The sequence below is a fragment of the Bombus impatiens genome, unplaced genomic scaffold (assembly GCF_000188095.3).
Source record: "Bombus impatiens unplaced genomic scaffold, BIMP_2.2 scf_1060, whole genome shotgun sequence".
Lineage (NCBI taxonomy): Eukaryota > Metazoa > Arthropoda > Insecta > Hymenoptera > Apidae > Bombus > Bombus impatiens.
The window spans coordinates 105,942-113,378 of record NT_177479.1 but is presented as its reverse complement, the minus strand read 5'-3'; the positions used below and the strand labels follow the sequence as shown (position 1 = coordinate 113,378).

Genomic DNA, 7,437 nt, shown 5'->3' with positions numbered 1-7,437 from the left:
CGCGCACTCGTCCGGGGGTGGTAGATCGTCCTGGCGCAGCCAGTGCCCGCGCGTCTTTCGCGATCGTCGGACCGCGCGTACTAAAAACGGGGAGGTGTTCTCGATCGCGTGTCTGTTCGACCCTCGAGAATCGGATGTATTTACAAAGGTGCGCGTAGCTTTGTTTCGGGACCAGGAAAATTAATATACCGAGTGTTACAAGAGTGTTTATGGAGAAAGTTGGAGGGAGATCGACGAAGGGGTTGAAGTGGCTGTGGCGAAGAATTCTAGGCGTGTTCTAATTAATAAATCTCGAGGCTGAAACTCATAGAGGGAATTAATCGGAACGGTTATTTTATTTCATGTATTTTAATGTATTTTACGAAAAAGTGATGTATCAGAGGATGAATGGTGAACATGAGGGCACAATGAAGTTTGCTCGTCGATTAGACGTCAGAGACTAAACACCAAGTGAATAATATTTAGCTGCAAGTATCTCGAATATTTGAAAGATATCGCGCATCGGTTGCCCGCGTGTACCGATTACCGAACGTTATCGCTTTCCGATGGAAATTGCTATAATGTACGAGCGTTAAGGAAAGTCCTGCGAGATCTGAGAATTTTCGTGCCGATCCGCCGACCCGCTATGACAACCCGCAGGACAACGAGAATTCGCTGCAGATAATACTCAGCTACGATTATCGGGATGAACATATCCGATGATCACGTACGACGAGGACGATAACGACCGGTGTAACTGGCCTATCGTATTGGATCGACGTGATTCGATGGTACCATTTCGCGTTAACGAGAAAGAATTGACTAGATCGTCCTGATAAAATTATTTTGCCTCCCTCTTTTTCACCCTGTGGTTCGTTGCGAATCAGATTTCCGGCCTGACATCCGATCACGGAGCTTCGATTCCGGCGTGAAGCATGCTACGCAGGACAAGCCTCGTGCAGTGAACGTTGAAACGCGAGTGTCTAGTGGTTCAAAGCGTCGACAGGGTGCTTCCGTAGCAAGGTAGACGGACGAGTGAAGCGAGGACTCGTTACCTGGCTTAGATGAATATTTGACGGTGTCTGGCGCGAAGGGGAGAAATGTGAGTACTCGCGTATAACCGTTTGCAGACAAACATATTCACGATGGTTTTTCGTGGTTTTTGCAAAGTTTCGACAAGAATTTAAAGATAGAAATGAGGAGAACGTAGGCAATTTATGAACAAAAGGGATTCTACGCTGGCCTTGAACCAAAGGCAATTTGTTTACTCGACGTTCGAAGCGATACTCTTTTTATTTTTTTCCGAACCGCTAGTAATCCAGGTGTCGATGTGTGATCGACGACTAACTATGCGTTAGTGCCATCAGTCGCGATTATCGATAGTTTTTCACGCGACGATCAGAGGTATTAGCCATGTTCGTGGTTTATGTACAGCTTCGGCTGAAACGCAGAGATACGCGTGAATTTCCAATGGTTTCCGACCGGTTAGGATTAATGGTCAATGAACCAGCCTCCCACCCTCTTTCCCTTCTCTTATCACCTTCCTCTACTCGTCATTTTCATCGTCGTTTTCATGCAGATACAATTTCCGTTGGCAAAGTTTAATAAGACCTCGTTCTCGATAAGCACGATCGTTTGCAAAACTTCGATTTCTAGCGAAACGAGTTCGCTCAAGTTTCAATATGAATGTCGTTTATGTATCGATTTAGACGTTGACGGCGTTGAACGTTTTTCAATCGGCGAGTCGATAGGCGTTCGTCGGTGCGCACGATTTGCAAAACGAAACGGATCGTAATTATAATTCATGGTTGATGGCGCCATGCTGTCTTTGGAAATTCGACGCTTGGCTTCCACTAGTAAAATAACTGCTATTGTTAACATTATAACGAGATAGTCATATGTATAAATTGACGCAGGATCGATGTTTAGTAATTCGCAGATATTTCTCATGCTTTTGACGAAGCTCGAGAATCTTCCGCCTTCAACTTAGGCGACCTCGGCACGCAAGCTACGTATATATATCTTTGGTAAATTTCTGGTCACTACCACCGAAGCAATCTGCGCGACTATTTACGAACAGGGTTGAATCGTTTCGAAATCGATTTCGGGTCAAAGGCAGGGTACGAATGGAACCATTGCTCTAACTACGTTTCGTCTAATTTAATTACATCCAACGAATGCTTTAAGCGCGTAGCTACTGTTCAACGTCTCTATCTGTGGATCAACCTTACTTTCCTCAGAAAATTCATTATGAATCACGATGGTTGCACAGCCCTTTTCTCTCGCAGAGAATTAGTTTCGAAATTATTCGAAAACCATCCACTCTGCTAACCAATCCCTCTTCGCACAATTCCGCTCGAATTACGATATTGTGTTACGGAATTTTGTTCGCGAGTACAGGATCACGTGTCGAATGTGAATCGAATTAAATACCAAAGACTTGTAAAATGGCTCTTCAAAAATATAAAAAAAAATTGTAGAACACGCGTTCGTGGCAACGATTCGATCGTTATGATGGCATGTTCAATTCGTATGAACGAACGAGCGTGTTCGAACCGTACGATAGGAATGTAGTCTTTTTAACTTGTTTGCTCTCTCCTTCTTTCTCTCTTTTTCTTTCTCTCTCTCTCTCTCTCTCTCTCTCTGTCTGTCTGTCTTTCTCCCTCTCGCGACAATTTCTCGGGCTTCCACGCAAGCAAAATGGGTTTCGCCGAGGACGAGACACCCGAAGAATAACGACAATTACCGTGCAACCGTGCTACGACGTTTCCAACTTTGCTTTCGTTTCGACAGTTTTAGAACTTCCTCCATCTGTATCTCGCTAGCCGCGACTTTTGCTCGCCAGCCTTGCCAGATATGGTTTTTCACATTCTTCCGGAAAATATATACTTTTCAAATATATGCGATAGAAGTTAATTGAAATATACTTCGCTTTTTCGTTGTTAGGATTTCAGGAAACGGATGATAACTACAATTGGAATGAATACCTATATCGTCAGTGGGAAGTACGCGGATAATTTATAGTCTCGCCTGTCAATAAATTAATGCCAGAATCTATTAACTAGATTCGGTTCGAAATGGAATTATCGAATTGAACTATTTTATTATGCCTTCTGACTTTGTATTTAGTGCGTACCGTAAATTAGCACAATTGCATTTACGTTTCACGCGAAGGGATTGTGGTGCCTATAGTTGCCTGAAAAGAATCGCTTACTGTAGCTAAAGTACATTTTCTATTATAATTAGATTCTAATATTTAATTATGCAACGATACAATCGTTCTTTTCGACGATCCTATACATATACAATACACTTGTATAACAAAAGAAGAATGAAATTAATATACTTATTAAGCGTTCTATTTAACGGATATTTATATATAATTTTCTATATAATTAAGGAATTAATCTATGTCACTGAAACGCTGCGCCACTTGAAAAGCTCAGTCCATATTCCATTATAAATTGTATGCTTTGCACATCAAGTTCCATTTCTTTCTCAATATATACATATATCTCCATTCTTCGCTTTCTCTTTCATGCCTCTAAATCCGAAACAATATCATAATATGAAAATAATTAAAATTCCGAACCGATCTGAAACGGAGAAGAGAAGAAAAGTGATTGTGTTAGAAACGGGACGAACGACAAAAGGATATACAATTCCGTGGAAGCTTTCGAGGTGATACAACAAGTCGAACAAATACATGTAACGTGTAGTCGAGTTTCGTAGCGACGACGATAAAGTTCGCCGATCACGAGGATCGCTTACATAATAACTTTTGCGATTTCTCACTCCTTTTGTATCCGTCGATGACGCCCTGAAGATCTCGGAATTCTTCTGTCGGAATAACTTTAGTTTTGTTACAAAGCAAAAGAATATCGAAGCGCATGTTAATTAAGAAGAAGATTCTGTTTCTAACAAAGAATTTTTCAATAGCAATATTAATTAAACCTTATACCTTCCTTTTCCTTGCGAGAAGGTCACATGTTATATCCTGAAACTGTTTATTACGTCAGTAATTCACTGGATTCTTTATTTTACGAGCGAGAATTGCACAAGCCGGATGATGCTAATAAACTGCTTCGCAACAAAATTAATTAAACCATTTCCTCCGCCTTTTTTTGCCCGGACGCCTTTGATAACGAAAGCCTCGTCTCATCGTTGTTCCTCCTTTCCTTGCCTTATCTCTTTTTCATGTCCACTTTTTTCAACCTAGCGCAAAACACAAGGACGATGAACCGTTACAATGTATCGTTACAGCTTACTGTCCGATCTTCGTTTACGAATCACTGCTTCGCTAGGTTAATTCTATGCGGAAGTAAAACGTTAGGCGAGCAACAAAAGAATATCGAAGTTTTTCTCAAACTTTATTCACCATTTCGAATCAAAAGTATCTTAGCTACATCTCCTCGAAACGTACAAAGGAAGTTAACTTTACGCTCCTCAATGCTGTTCAGCGTTTTTTTTTTTTTTTTTCTTTTGTCAAGGAAAACCATCAAACGTGATTTTTTAGTTACATTAAAAGGCTGTATTAAAAATCGTATATCAGGAAGGTTACAAAATATTACTGTCGAGGGGGAAACGTTAAGTAGACAGGTGTCTGGCAGCTGCCCAACACATATCTGTTAAGATACGTTTTTATTTCCCAGAAATAGTACGTTACAACCCTCGGAAATGGTAAGACCGTAGCACCAATACGTTCTTATGGATTTGAAAAAATTCAATTGCTTTCTCGTTATTTTTCCTTGCCAGTCGAAGAATACTTTACGCGGTAGTCTTCGAAAATAAAAGGAACGTTTTTTACGTACAATATCCACCGATAATAACAAGAATGTAACTGAGAGTTGTAAGACAACGATCGAACTCGCCGAGTTTCTTCGTTAACGTTGACAAACTTTCAACCCCCTCGATGAAATCCGATGGTAATTGGCGCAATCTTATTGCGTGATCTGCTGATCGGGAAGGAATGGGTCCGGCAAATATTTCGGATGATCACTGTTCGTCAGAGCGAGCCGATCAAATGTTCTAAATTACTACGAGCGATTTCATTTACCGGTGTCGCGTGTTCTAACAAATGGTGATGGATTATCGATCGATTGAATTCACGAGCGACCAGAAATAAAACCGCAATAAATGATCGATTTCGTCGTTTACGTCGATCGTCGACGAAGCGTAATCATCGGGCCTCTGCTATTTCGTCGGTAATATTCACTGGGATACACCATGAAAAATCGCTAAAGAGAAGGAAACTCCGGTGGGTAAATGTCAGCGAGTGAGTCGTAAACCACGTGAAGTTTCGCGATGGCTGATAAAATCTAGCCGAATAGAGACAGAGGAATCGCCGAGAGGGAAGATAATGGGGGAGTTGACGTTTCTAAGGAAAAAAAAGAATGAAGTATAGGAAAACAAGGGCGATTCGGAGACAGACACGTAATCAAGCGGCGCGCTTAAGGCCGGCCGTGGAGAAACGACAAACAAACACGGCTAGGGGCAAAGTTACCCATCGCTAAATTGGGTTAGCTTAAATCCGTTTAGGTTAACTCTAATAGCGGAAGCGTGAGCTGCATGTGGCAACGACACCGAGCTCAGTACTCTGCTATGAAGGCCCTTTTATACGCTCGGTGCGTTTCTATCGATCAACGCTGATCAGAGGAATCGAACAGCTGCGAGATTTTTATCCAGAGGTGATCTTACGTGACGTAGTCCGATGGTTTCCATGATCGAGACCGTGTAGACGTGATATATTAAAGTTCGAAATGTAATTGTATTTCGAATGACAGCTGCAAGACACTTTATCGAAATATCCGACAGATACGTTGAAGAAATTTCTTCTAAAAGTGTCAAGTCTCTCTGCAGACAAGTTCATTTTGTGATCTCAAAATGTCGAGGTGGAAACGTTATGTACAGTAGGTAGGCGCAAAACTTCTAAATCATAGACGATACTGTTCTTATAACGACAACTATATTCGAGAAAGTATTTCTACTTGCTTTATACTTTATATCTACCTTGTTATATAGAAATGAATCTTCAGAAATTCTTTACTGTGTTATTTGTCCGTTGTTTTTCCTGCTTTGTTAATTGTTTATAGATATTTCGATAAATGCCCCGATTAAATTAATTTTTTAACTGAAAACTTCCTAAGAAGTGACAACAAATTTAAAACAACTTTAAGTATCATTATATTCATTTAAAAACACAAAACATCTTCATTTCTTAAATGGTTCAAGATCCTCGCACAGCACTGTAACTAGAGGTAAATATCACGAAGATACAGATTTAACATTAAAACAAATTCCTTCTAAAATATGCAAAAAATGTAGCAGAACATGAGCTGGAGAACAATTCAAATCATGTTGCTGTTCTGCCTCAGAATATCAATATCGTTAGGATACACGCAATGTATTACATTACGTTTATTTATTATTAATAAAATTATTTTGCGACGTTTACACTGTTCGTAGCGAACCTGTTAGTACGAGCGATTATCGTCTGTATTTATTTATTTAATTATTTTAAATATACTCGGCGGTTTCAACAACGAGCAATCTCGTCTAATAAATCTCACGATCAACCATCCTACTCAAGTCCTCTACAGAAAAAACAGCTAATTTCTAATTATCATATCGGAATATAAAAGAATTAATTCATGAATTCTATCGTGTCGAAATCGCGTATCCTCGCGGTTGTATATATAACGACTGAATATATAACTATTATTGTTAGCATAATTAAGCGTTCTGTTGGCACAGATTACATTTCACTGTTAACAACAAGACGCAGCAAGAGGACCGTGAGTTTAAACAAACGATAAATCCCTCCATTATCTCGCCGTAGATATAACAACAGTTAACCTTAATAACGGCGGCGAAGCGTTTTCAATTACGTCAGGACAAGAGTACTTTTCCTATGGTCATTAAAACACTTTCAACGAAGCCTTTACGTTGCCCATTAGACGAATTATACAGGTTTGCTCGTTTTACATCGAACCGAACGCAATTATAATTGTTAATTGACACGTACCGAGTACATTCTCGCGATATTCGCGCGCCATTTTCATCGATAACTATCCCTACACGTGTCGCACGTTTGCAAATTGCACGCGTAATCGCGTTAACGTTTCACTTGACCTGCATGCAAATGAACCATGCACGGTTCACGTGACTTTTACGCCGCATGTGTACCACGCAACTTTTTACGTTATACGCTTTCATTGTGATTAACGCCTAAGCGATTTAATTCGAGAAGATGGGAGCTCGTTTGCAATATAAACACCAAATGGCTGATTCCCAAATGGAAAAGAAGTCCCATTGGATTTGTTCATTATATAACTATCCTATTAAACATCGTACTCTATTATCCTCGAATACACGTAGAAAAATAAGTGTTGCGAGAATTTCAAGATTCAGTTATAGAAAGGAAGTACCTAGTCGCTTTCAATAACAACCCCCCCCCCC

At 40.2% G+C, this 7,437-nt stretch overlaps 1 protein-coding gene across 2 annotated transcripts in view; it reads left to right on the top strand.

Annotated features, from left to right (window-relative positions):
* Positions 1-12: 12 nt before the first annotated feature.
* LOC100749612 (glutamate receptor ionotropic, kainate 1-like) overlaps positions 13-7,437 on the top strand; it is a 104,844-nt gene continuing 97,419 nt past the window's right edge. For both annotated transcript variants that reach the window (XM_003493230.4, XM_024370916.2), the window contains exon 1: positions 13-1,081. The gene's annotated coding sequence lies outside the window, so the exon portion shown is untranslated. The remainder of the gene's footprint in view (positions 1,082-7,437) is intronic.